Genomic DNA, 11,586 nt, shown 5'->3' with positions numbered 1-11,586 from the left:
CATATGATGCGATTGAAAATATCATGGCTTGGGTCAGGTGCACCTTAGTCTTCAGGGTGACATCTTTGCTCTTCAACACTTTGAAGAGGTCCTTTGCAGCAGATTTACCCAATGCAACGCATCTTTTGATTTCTTGACTGCTGCTTCCATGGCTTAGATTGTGGATCCAAGTAAAAGGAAATCCTTCACAACTTCAATCTTTTCTCCGTTTATCATGCTGTTGCTCATTGGTCCAGTTGTGAGGATTTTTGTTTTCTTTATGTTGAGGTGCAATCCATACTGAAGGCTGTGGTCTTTGACCTTCATTAGTAAGTACTTCAAGTCCTCTTCACTTTCAGCAAGCAAGGTTGGGTCATCTACATAACGCAGGTTGTTAATGAGTCTTCCTCCAATCCTGATGGCCCGTTCTTCTTCATATAGTCCAGCTTCTCGTATTATTTGCTCAGCATACAGATTGAATAGGTATGGTGAAAGAATACAACCCTGATGTACACCTTTCCTGACATTAAACCAATCAGTATCCCCTTGTTCTGTCTGAACAACAGCCTCTTGATCGATGTAAAGTTTCCTCATGAGCACATTTAAGTGTTCTGGAATTCCCATTCTTCGCAGTGTTATCCATAGTTTGTTATGACCCACACAGTCGAATGCCTTTGCGTAGTCAGTAAAACACAGGTAAACATCCTTCTGGTATTCTCTGCTTTCAGCCAGGATCCATCTGACATCAACAATGATATCCCTGCTTCCATGTCCTCTTCTGAAACCAGCCCGAGTTTCTGGCAGTTCCCTGTCGATATACTGCTGCAGCTGTTTTTGAATGATCTTCAGCAGAATTTTGCTTGCATGTGATATTAATGATATTGCTCTACAATTTCTGCATTTGGTTGGATCACCTTTCTTGGGAATAGGCATAATATGGATCTCTTCTAGTCATTTGGCCAGGAAGCTGTCTTCCATATTTCTTGGCATAGATGAGTGAGCACCTCCAGGGCTGCATCTGTTTGTTGAAACATCTCAATTGATATTCCATCAATTCCTGGAGCCTTGTTTTTTGCCAATGCCTTCAGAGCAGCTTGGACTTCTTCCTGTATTGCCATTGGTTCCTGATCACACGCCACCTCTTGAAATGGCTGAACATGAACTAATTCTTTTTGGTATAATGACTCTGTGTATTCCTTCCACCTTGTTTTGATGCTTCCTGCATCGTTTAATATTTTCCCCATGGAATCCTTCACTATTGGAACTCGAGGCTTGAATTTTTTCTTCAGTTCTTTTGCCTGGAGAAACGCTGAATGTGTTCTTCCCTTTTGGTCTTCTATCTCCAGCTGTTTGCACATGTGATTATAATATTCTACTTTGTCTTCTCGAGCCGGCCTTTGAAATCTTCTGTTCAGTTCATTTACTTCATCAATTCTTCCTTTTGCTTTAGCTGCTCTACATTTGAGAGCAGGTTTCAGAGTCTCCTCTGACATCCATCTTGGTCTTTTCTTTCTTTCCTGTCTTTTCAATGACCTCTTGCTTTCTTCATGGTTGATGTCCTTGATGTCATTCCACAACTCGTCTGGTCTTCGGTCCCTAGTGTTCAATGTGTCAAATCTTCAGATGGTCTCTAAATTCAGGTGGGATATACTCAAGGTCATATTTTGGCTCTTGTGGACTTGCTCTGATTTTCTTCAGTTTCATCTTGAACTTGCATAGGAGCAACTGATGGTCTGTTCCACAGTTGGTCCCTGGCCTTTGTTCTGACTGATGATATTGAGCTTTTCCATAGTCTCTTTCCACAGATGTAGTCCATTTGATTTCTGTGTGTTCTGTCTGGCAAGGTCCATGTGTATAGTCACCGTTTATGTTGGTGAAAGAGGTATTTGCAATGAAGAAGTTGTTGGTCTTGCAAAATTCTATCATTCGATCTCTGGCATTGTTTCTATCACGAAGGCCATATTTTCCAACTACTAATCCTTCTTCTTTGTTTCCAACTTTCGCATTCCAATCGCCAGTAATTATCAGTGCATCTTGATTGCATCAATTTCAGACTACAGCAGCTGATAAAAATCTTCTATTTCTTCACCTTTGGCCCTAGTGGTTAGTGCGTAAATTTGAATAATGGTCGTATTAACTGGTCTTCCTTGTAGGCGTATGGATATTATCCTATCACTGACAGCGTTGTACTTCAGGATAGATCTTGAAACTTTCTTTTTGACAATGAATGCAACACCATTCCTCTTCGAGTTGTCATTCCCAGCATAGTAGACGATATGATTGTTCAATTCAAAATGCCCAATACCAGTCCATTTCAGCTCACTAATGACTAGGATATTGATGTTTATGTGTTCCATTTCATTTTTGATGGTTTCCAGTTTTCCTAGATTCATACTTTGTACATTCCTGTTTCCAATTATTAATGGATGTTTGCAGCTGTTTCTTCTCATTTTGAGTCTTGCCACATCAGCAAATGAAGGTCCCTAAAGCTTTACTCCATCCACGTCATTAAGGTTGACTCTACTTTGAGGAGGCAGCTCTTCCCCAGTCATCTTTTGAGTGCCTTCCAACTTGGGGGGCTCATCTTCCAGCACTATATCAGACAGTGTTCCGCTGTTATTCATAAGGTTTTCACTGGCTAATGCTTTTCAGAAGTAGACTTCCAGGTTCTTCTTCCTAGTCTGTCTTAGTCTGGAAGTTCACCTGAAACCTGTCTACCATGTGTGACCCTGCTGGTATCTGAATACCAGTGGCATAGCTTCCAGCATCGCCACAACACGCAAGCCCCCACAGTACGACAAACTGACAGACACGTGGGGGTCACATCATTGTATAACTGCCAAATTACATCATTACATATCTGTCAAACTACTACAGTATTCAGTATGGATTGCACCTCAACATAAAGAAAACAAAATCTTCACAACTGGACCAATAAGCAACATTATGTTAAACAGAAAATATTGAAGTTGTCAAGGATTTCATTCTACTTGGATCCACAGTCAACGCCCATGGAAGCAGCTGTCAAGATACCAAATGGAGTATTATATTGGGCAAATCTGTGATGAAGGACCTCTTTAATGTGTTCAGAAGAAAAGATGTCACTTTGAGGACTAAGGTACGCCTGGCCCAAGCCATGGTATTTTCGATTGCCTCATATGTATGCGAGAGATGGACAGTGAATGAGTAAGACAGAAGAAGAAATGATGCATTCGAGTTACGATGTTGTTGAAGAATATTGAATGGATGGCAAGACTTCATCTCATGTACTTTGGACATGTTATCAGAAGGCACCAGTCCCTGCAGATGGACATCATGCTTGGTAAAGCAGAGGGTCAGTGAAAGAGAGGAAGACCCTCAACAAGATTAATTAACAGAGTGGCTACAACCATGGGCTCAAACATACCAAAGATTGTGAGAACTGCACAGGAACAGGCAGTGTTTTATTCTGTTGCACATAGTATTGCTGTGAGTTGGAACTGACTTGACGGCACCTAGCAACAATGACAACACTGAACCCTACAAAACGAGGACACAGCTATGATGCACACATTTCATTTTACATCTTGTTTTTGTTGTGTGTTGTTGAGTTGATTCTGGCTCATGGCAACCCTACAGGGCAGAGTAGAACTACCACACAGGGTTTCATAGTCTGTAATCTTTATGGGAGCAGATTGCCAGGTCTTTTCTCCCATAGAGTGGCTGGTGGGTTCAAACTGCCAACATTTCAGTTAGCAACTGAGCAGTTAACCACCACGCCACCAGGGTTGTCTTCGTATAATTTAACTCAAGAATGGTCAGAATCATAAAATAATAACTTTATTCAGTGTCTTCCATAATTTTCGCTTTAATAAAAAAAAGCTTTGCAACGTATGAATTGTAGGACCAGGTTTACTGACTATTTTACACTCTATAATAAGGCTGTGATCCATTTATTTAAGCATTGGTTCTCTTCAGATTACTGGGGAGAGGAAACACCCAGCTGCCTGCAAAAGCACTTGAAAGATTTGTACCAACTGTTATTTTCATCTTTTAAAAATAAGGTCCTGTACTTGTTGCCAGAAGATCTTGGTTTAAAGTAGCTGCAAAAACAGGCAAAGGAAAAGTATGCTTTCAAAAATAGTCCAAAACAGGGACAACAGCAACTCTGGTCCAGCCCCATTCCAAATTGTGCAACACACAATCATACAGTCTGGAAGGCAGGAACATTGTTCATTGATCTTTAATAACATTAATATGATATTTCTGTGGTTCATGATGGGAATATTCACAGCTGAGGGCTAAAGGGAAGATAGAGAAAGTTTGAGCCTTGCAAATATGTTCGGGAAATTCTAGAATTAGAACAAAATGAGCAGTTAGTTTAGAGTATGTTTTTCAGAAGTTTACAATTGAGTTTCAGTTTCTGCTCCTGTCTATTGTTTGTGGCATTGCTAATTGCTATTTTTACTTGCCAGCACCATTCTCTCAGCTTTTGGAAATTTCCAGCTCCCCAAATAGGGTGTTTCAAAGTAAGACTCATTCTGTTGCAAGCACAGAAGTACACATCATTTTAAAACTCGAAGGTTCTATTAAAAAAATAATAATAATCCAGTTTAATAGTTTTCCATGTGAGGAAACTGACACCCAAGATTTTAACCAACTTGGCCAATGGCTCTTAACTTTGTAGAAGCAGAGCTAGGTCTTTCTTCTGAATCTTCCATTCTGGAAAGTAGCATTCGGACTGCATTGCCAGCATATATATAATTCCTGGGAAGAAACATGGAAAATAAAAGGAGTTGCTTTCTTAGGCAGATTTCTGCATAATTTCTCCTGTTTTTTATTTCCTCTTTCATTGTTACACTATATTGTAACAATGAATAAAAATATGGGGAAAAATTAAAAAGAAGAGAAACAAATTGGAAACAATTAGATTTACCAGTTCATTGTGAAAGATAACATATTCAACATATGTTGCTCCAGATTATAGCAGCCTGAAGGAAAACCAGTTTTGAAATAACAGCAACAAGAAGGATTTTTTCTGACTCAGGCCTTGCCCACAGGATTGCAAGAAATTTAGCCTCCCTTAAATTCTTCCCAACTAGTTTGGAAAGTCTTCATCTGGCGGTATTTTGTTTGAGCGCATATTCTCAGTCCTCTGGCTTCCATGTTAAGCCTACCACTCCTTACTCTCTAAGCTTTACTGCTTCTTCTCTGCTTTGAGTGCAGTGAGGTGTACTGAGACACTCCCCCACAGCCCCAGCCTTCTATCACAAGAATTTGGGAATCAGAATCTGTGGAAATGGTGCCACACATTCTGGGTGGCTGTGTGTACTGAGTTAAATTGTGTCACCCTAAAAGACATGTTCAAGTGCTAACCCCCTGGTCCCTGTGAATGTGACTTTGTTTGGATAGAGGTCTTTGCATATGTAGTCAAGTTAACATGAGGTCATACTGGATTTGGGTGGGCCCTAATCCAATGACTGGTGTCTATAACAAGAGGGAAATTTGGACATTAAGACGCACAGGGAGAGCACTATATGCCAACAAAGGCAGAGATTAGAGTGATAGGTCTACAAGTCAAGGAACACTAAGGATTGCCACCAGCTACCAGAAGCTGGAAGAGGCAAAGCAAGGTTCTCCTCAAAAGCCATGACAGAGAGCATGGCCTGGCCGCCACCTTCATTTCAGAATTCCAGCCTCCAGAACTGTTAGAGGATACATGCTGTTTTAAGCCACACAGTTTGTAGGAAATAAATAAGTTGATTCTGACTCATGGGGATCCCATACATTTCAGTGTAAAACTGTGCATAGGGTTTTCAGTGGCTGATTTTTCAGAAGTAGGCTGCTAGCCCTTTATTCCAAGGGGCTTCTGGGTATATCCAAACTACCAAGTTTCTGGTTAATAGCCAAACACATAACGATTTGTGCCTTTCAGTGACTCCTGCTTCTTCACAGAAAAAAACCAGAACCCATTGCCATTGAGTTGATTCCGACTCATGGCGACCTTATAGGAGAAAAGAACTGCCCCATAGGGTTTCCAAGGAGCGGCTGGTGAATTTGAACTGCCAACTTTTTGGTTAGCAGGTGAGCTCTTAACCACTGAACCACCAACACTCTGCTCCTAAGTAGAATAGGGATAATTCCTGAGAAGTAAAGTCAAAGTCCTGGCCAGGGGAAGACCTTCCTTCACATGGTCTCATATTGAGTGCTGTCTAGGAGACAGATGAACTTGAAGCAGGGTATGTTTCCTCATTGATAACTTGGGAACCAACTGACCCCATTTTATGTTGGCAGTGAGTCCAACACGGAAGTAGAGTACCCACCTTCCCCATTTTAGGGACCAGAGTCCACACCCGTTTCTCTGGGAGCATGAATGGACTAGGCTGAGGAAACTATCTCACTAACCCTGAAGTATGAGAGTTTGTAAATCCTAAACTGGGGCAGGCAGCCCTAACTCCTTTTGCAGGTAGGTGTAATGGCATCTTTGAGGGGCTGGGTGGGGACATGAGGCTGAGTGGGACAATGAGTGGGACAATGAAGTGGAAATTAGGAGGATGAGAGGGACTTACATTGTAAGAAGTTTCCCCTCCTCAGAAGGAATGAGTCAATGAGGTAAGGCCCTCAGTTGTTGTTTTCCATCTGGCATTATTTTGGTGGCTTCATCTCCATTGGAGTCAGTGTCTTTCTGGGTTGAGGAAGATACTTGGTAAGGACCCAATCCCTGCTTCCTGATTGTCTGGATGGGAGTGAGAAAGCTTCAGGAGGATGGAACAAAGGGCAGAGAGACCTCTCCTTTGTGAAGTAATCTATGAGAGAAGGAGATTGCCATGGAGCAGACAACTTGAGTCTCTCATTGCAACAGGCTAGTTGCCCAGTCCTTTCCCCTACCTGAAGTCCGGAGGAACATCACACTACACAATTCAGGGAACACCATTGAGATTGGAATATGTGTGGACAGAGACCCCTGGAGGCATGAGGTGTAGATTAGTTCATGTTTCTGCTATAACAAAACCAAAAACCAAGCCCATTGCTGTGGAGTCAATTCCAACCCATAGCGACCCCATGAAAGAGAGCAGAACTGCCCCATAGGGTTTTCAAGGAGCGGCTGGTAGATTCAAGTTACTGACCTTTTGGTTAGCAGTCGAACTCTTAACCACTGTGCCACCAGGGAAGACTACCACAAATTTAGTGGATTAAAACAATACAAACTTATTATCTTACAGTTCTGTAGGTCTGAAGTCTAAAATCAGTTTCACTGAACTAAAATCAAAGTGTCAGCAGACCCGTGTCCCTTCTAAAGGCTTTAGGGGAGAATTGTCTCTTCCAGTGTCCTAGTCATCTAGTGCTGCTGTAAGAGAAATATCACAAGTGGATGGTTTAACAAAGAGAAGTTTATTTTCTCACAGTAAAGTAGACTAAAAGTCCAAATTCAGAGTGTCGGCTCCAGGGGAAGGCTTTCTTTCTCTGTCAGCTGTAGAGGAAGAAGGTCATTGTCCTCAATCTTCCCGTGGTCAAGGAGCTTCTCAGGCGCAGGCACCCTGTGTCCAAAGGATGCACTCTGCTCCTGGTTCTGCTTTCTTGGTGGTATGAGGTCCCCAACTCTCTGCTTGCTTCCTTTTCCTTTTATCTCTTGAGAGATACAGGTCACATCCCAGGGAAACTCCATTTACCTTGGATCAGGGAAGTGACCTGAGTAAGGGTGGTGTTACAATCCCACCCTAATCCTCTCAACATAAAATTACAATCACGAAATGGAGGACAACCACACAATACTGGGAATCATAGCCTAACCAAGTTGATACACATATTTTTTGAGGGACATAATTCCATCCATGACATCCATCTTCTAGAGGCCATCTGCATTCCTTGGCTTCTGACCTATGTGTTCATCTTCAAAGCCAGCAGCCTAGCATCTTCTCTCTTCTCTAACCATTGCATCTGTCTTTACATCCTCTCTCTTTGATTCTGACCCACCTTTTTCTCTCCCACAAGGACCCTTATGGTTATATTGGGTCCACTCAGATAATCCAGGATCATCTTCCCATCTCAAGGTCCTTAACATCATCAATTCTGTAAAGTCCCTTTTTCCGTGTAAGGTAACATATTCGCAGGTTCTGGGGAATAGGACATGGATGTCTTTGAGGCACTATTATTCAGCATACCACAGGTGCATAGCCTGTGCAGCTATGTGCAGAGGCCCTGGGTAGTGACCCCTCTACTCACATTGGTGTAGAAACGGACCTTGGGCCATTAGAGCCCTACTTCTCATGGGTTGGCTTCTGTCTTGGTTATCTAATACTTCTATAACAGAAATGCCACAAGCAGATGGATTTAACAAAGAGAAATTTATTCTCTTACAGCCTAGTAGGCTAGAAGTCCAAATTTAGGTCAGCTTCAGGGGAAGGATTTTTCTCTCTGTTCATCCTGGAGAAAGGTCCTTGTCATCAATCTTTCCCAGTAGAGGAGCTTCTTCTCAGCACAGAGACCCCGGATCCAAAGGATACGCTATTCTCCTGGCTCTTGTATCTTGGTTGCACGAGGTCCCCTGTCTGTCTGCTTGCTTGTCTCTTACATATCTCAGAAGAGATTGGCTCAAGACACAATCTAATCTTGTAGATTGAGTCCTGCCTCATTAACATGACTGCCACTAATCCCATCTCATCAAGATCGTAGAGATAGGATTTACCACACATAGGAAAATCACATCAAATGACAAAATGGTGGACAATCACACAATACTGGGAACCACAGCCAAATTGATACACACATTTTGGGGGACACAATTCAACCTGTGGCCTCTTGTTCTCAGTGTCTACATACACCGAAGTCCTCTCCTGGTTTGATTCATCCCATTGTGTGGATCACAGAACAATACAATACAATACAGGCCTTGGTGAAAACTACCTTTCCAATATTTTGTTCACAAGTCCACAAAAGGAAAAAGACAAGATGCCAAGTAGTTTCTCAGTTCTTCATCCTGTTTTATCCTGAAATCTTTACCCAACTTCATAACATCCTAATGTATAAACTTTCCACTGTTTACAGAGAAGTGTGAGAAGTCAAAACCTCCCTCTCCCTTCTGGCAATAAAGAAACAAAACCAGTTGCTGTTGAGTTGACTTCAATGGAGACCCATGTGTCAGAGCAGAACTGCGCTCCATAGGGTTTTTACGGCTGTGACCTTTGGAAGCAGATTGTCACGCCTTTCTTCTGAGCCTCTTCTGGGTGGGTTCAAACTGTCAACCTTTTGGTTAGTAATTGAGTGCTTAACCATTTGTGCCACGCAGGGACTCTCTTCTGTCACTAATCAGTCATTTATGGATAAATCTCATCCTCCTTTATTTTATCTTTCCCTAGGATTGCTTTTTCCCTTGGGGGCTCATTCCTGTGCAAAGAATGTCATTTCAGGCCAGCCCCTTGAGGCATATAAAATTTCATGAGTGCCTGAATACTCAGGGTGGGTCCAGATTAGGCTAGTGAGCTAGGATCCTGCTGTCATCATCACACAAAGGTAACATTTTCTGAGCCTGAAAATATTCATCAATAAGATCATCTGTTGATCCCCCCCCACCCCCCAGTAAAGTCACACTAGTAACTTTGGGGGAGAATAGTTAAACTAAACCTACTGAATATCAGCTGCAATAAATTATCTATCTTAACTATGCAATTTGGGGAAACTCTGGTGGCATAGTGGTTAAGTGCTACGGCTGCTAACCAAAGGGTCGGCAGCTTGAATCTGCCAGGTGCTCATTGGAAACTCTATGGGGCAGTTCTACTCTGTCCTACAGGGTTGCTATGAGTCAGAATCAACTCGACGTCACTGGGTTTGGTTTTTGGGTTTATGCAATTTGGAAAAAACATGTTTAGTATTTATATACTACAGTCTTTTTTCAATAGCACAAAGCATTTATTCTACTAAAAATATATTAAGAGAAATAGAAAGCAGATTTGTCAAAAACAGATCAGCATTGATACTGACCCTAAGATCTTTATGTAAATAACGAGGGTTGCACTCCAGTCTCTCTGCCATATTGGCTCAGGCACAAACCAGGAATGCTAAGTGGGAGCCTCGTCTGTCCTGCTTCACATCCCAACTCCTGATTATCCAGGTTGTTGCGGATTTAACTGTGTCTCCAAAAAAGGTATATTGAAGTCCTAACCCCGGTACCTATGAACATGACCTTGTTTGGTAATAAAGCCCTTGATGAAGTTAGCAGTCAAGTAAACATGAGGTCGTACTGGAGTAGGGTATTGTCCTACTCCAGTCTGAGTGCTATAAAAGAGAAGAGACACAGAGAGACAGACAGAGGCAGGACCGCCCATGTGAAGATGCAACTACAAGCCAAGGAATTCCTGAGGCTGCCAAAAGCTGGGAGAAATGAGAAAAGATCTTTCCCAAGAGCCTTCTGAGAAAACATGGCCCAACCAACATGTTGATGTGGACTTCAAACCTCCAAAACTGTGAGACAGTAAATTTCTGTTCTTATGAGCCACCCAGTTTGTGGTATTTTCTTACAGTAGCCCTGAGAAAATACATAGGGTTAGGACGAGGTGGCTGAACAGACATTTCCTTCTACTGCTATGCTTTTAATGATATCATGTAAAAGCTATCACCTACTTCAAGCTTGGACTCCCAAAAGAAAGAGGTTTTTTGGGCAAATCTTCCCACCCCAATACATATACACCCCACACTCACACGCACACACACACACACACTGTCACTGCAAGGCTTAGGAAAACCTTGGTCTTGCAAAGAGGGTACATCTAACAGAGACTGGAGACACACAGAGAACTCAGAGTAGAGAAATAGCTGCAGCTCAAAGGTCGGAGGCTAAAACTAAAAGCCCAGGAAATACCTCTGCTTAAGCAACATCATGATAAATGCAGAAAAGTTTGAAGTAATCAAGGATTTCATTTGACTTGGGCCCACAATCGACACCCATTTGAAGCAGCAGTCAAGACATCAAAAGACATATGACACTGGGCAAATCTGCTGCAAAAGACCTCTTTAAAGTGTTAAAAAGCAAAGATGTCACTTTGAGGGCTAAAGCGCACCTGACCCAAGCCATGGTATTTTCAATCGCCTCATGCATGTGAAAGCTGGACAATGAATAAGGAAGATCAAAGAAGAATTGATGGCTTTGAATTAAAGTGTTGGTGAAGAATATTGAATGTACCACGGACTGCCAGAAGAAAGAACAAGTCTGTCTTGGAAGAAGTGCAGCCAGAACTCTTCCTAGAAGCTAGGATAATGAGACTTCTTCTCACATACTTCAGACATGTTATCAGGAGGGATCAGTCCCCAGAGAAGTAAAGAGTCAGTGAAAAAGAGGAAGACCCTCAAGAAGATGGATTGACACAGTGGTTGCAATGATAGGCTCAAGCCTAACGACGATTGTGAAGATGGCACAGGACTAGACAGTGTTTCATTCTGTTGTACGTAGGGTTGCTATGAGTCAGAACTGACTGGACAGCACCTAACAACAACAATAACAAGTAACGAATAAGGACCCAAGTTAAGAAGAGGACCTCTTCATGACAACTCTGTGACATGCTTTGAGGGACAAGAGGAACCTGGGCCACCCAGAAGAAAGTGAAAATTAGACCAGCACTATGATTCTTTCATCTT

Source organism: Elephas maximus, chromosome 2, assembly GCF_024166365.1.
Source record: "Elephas maximus indicus isolate mEleMax1 chromosome 2, mEleMax1 primary haplotype, whole genome shotgun sequence".
In the NCBI taxonomy this organism is placed as follows: Eukaryota; Metazoa; Chordata; class Mammalia; order Proboscidea; family Elephantidae; genus Elephas; species Elephas maximus.
The sequence above is the reverse complement of the archived record's forward strand: the minus strand, read 5'-3'. Positions refer to the sequence as shown.